This window comes from Manis javanica, chromosome 14, assembly GCF_040802235.1.
Source record: "Manis javanica isolate MJ-LG chromosome 14, MJ_LKY, whole genome shotgun sequence".
NCBI classification, from domain to species: domain Eukaryota; kingdom Metazoa; phylum Chordata; class Mammalia; order Pholidota; family Manidae; genus Manis; species Manis javanica.
In genome coordinates, this window is record NC_133169.1 from 13,029,912 (window position 1) to 13,031,752 (window position 1,841).

Below are 1,841 nucleotides of genomic sequence, written 5' to 3' on the forward strand. Positions count from 1 at the left end.
CGATAGGTCTTTTTAAGAATTAGTGATCTTGCAGCACTAATGTTCCATGGGATATACTTTAAGAAATGATGTTTTTATAGCAATTTTTTTCCATTGGTCTTTGTATCTTTTTCTTAAGGCTGAATTTTTACCTTGGCCACTTTTCTCTAAAAACGAATTTCAGAACTATTGAGACGTGGTTGGATCAGTTACATTCTTAGGTTTCCAAAAGATTGCACCCTAGCCATTCATTAAAGATCAATGATATTACATATCAATGACTGGTCCCGTTTTCCTGTTCCTACCACCCCCTGAGGCTATTATATGAACACAAGCCATCATGACAGGTCACTGGGTCTCAATGATGCCTATCAGAGTCACTCTCAGAACTAGGAGATACTCCTTATCATGCTGTCATGGTTCTGGTTAGGGAGATAAGAGACTGAGGGACTCCCCACAAGACAACTGGCCTCATTCTTTTATTCTTTTCCAATTTTTCCTTTTAAATATTTCTCCTTCTCTTTTTACGTCAGCATAAGTATCATGCTTAATGTACAAACTGTGGTCTACATTTCAATTACTGCAGCTCTAGCAGACATGTTCTCTTTAGCAATTTTAACTCCTTGAATTATTTTCCACTCACTGTGTCCATGTGGGTTACATTTGCATTTTAAAAGAAGATGGAATGGAAAAGACAGTGATTAGCCTAGTGCAGTGAGTTCCTAATGATGACTTGTTATGAACGGTGACTAGCTGGTTTAGACAGTCTTGGGAGAAAATTCGTATCTTGTGAATGTTCCTCAGTGTGGGCACTGTTCACACTTTCTCACCTGTGCATAAGGCTAACCCTTCATGTTGCTCATCTCTCAGCATCTGAACTGCCCAGCTATTGATGGCTGCATAAACAACCACTCCAAACTTAGTGACTTCAAATGACAATAAATTGTTATTTCTTATGATTCTGAGGATTGGCTGGGCTCAGCTGGGAAGTTCTTCTGCCTTAACTGGTGCCGGCTGGGGCACTTATGTGGCTATATTTAGCTGAACACTTGGCTGGGGCTGGAACATTCAAGATAGGCCCATCCACGTGTGTTCAGTGATGCTGGCTGTTGACTGAGGTGCTTCAACTCACCCTCCTGTGGCCTCTCTTCCTCCAGGAGTCTAGACTGACTTCCAGAGCAATGGAGGCTGTGTTTCAAGGGGGCAAAAATTGAATTGCTTCCACCACATTTGTTGGTCAAGCAAGTTGCAAGGCCAGCCTAGATTCACAGGAAGGGGAAATAGTCCACCTTTTGGTGGGAGGAGCAGCAGGGCCAGAGGAATTGTTGGTAGGCATCTTTAAAGACTCTAGCACAATGCCTATATGTGGATACTTCAGAAAACTCAAGGACTGGTTCATCAGAGCACTTCACATCTACCTACTGTTCCAGTTGCTAAACTGCAGAGAAAAGACCCGAGAGCTCAGATTCACAATTTTATTCTCTTATGAGGGTCCTGGTCTGTGGATGTATCTGAATGAGACTAATGATGCTCTTAGTTTTATTTCTCAAAGTGTGGAAAGGAAGCTCTCTGAATTAGGTCCACAGCATACTGTCCCCAAAGGTTTGTTTTGCCAAAGAGCAGATGTGGCAGCAGTGCTTGGTGCCCGGCATCACAGTGCTTTGGAACATTGATATCTCATGGATTCCTCAACTCCTGTCCAGATGTTTGGAGTACAGCTCAGGCCCAGCCTGTAGATCCTGTTTGCTCCTGCTGACAGACTCAGGAAGTTCCTAGCATTTCCCTTGAGCCTCAGGGTGAATCCAAGATTGAAGGTGATGGCTAAAGATGTTGAAAACAGGCTTCCCTCTGCCAGAGCCAGC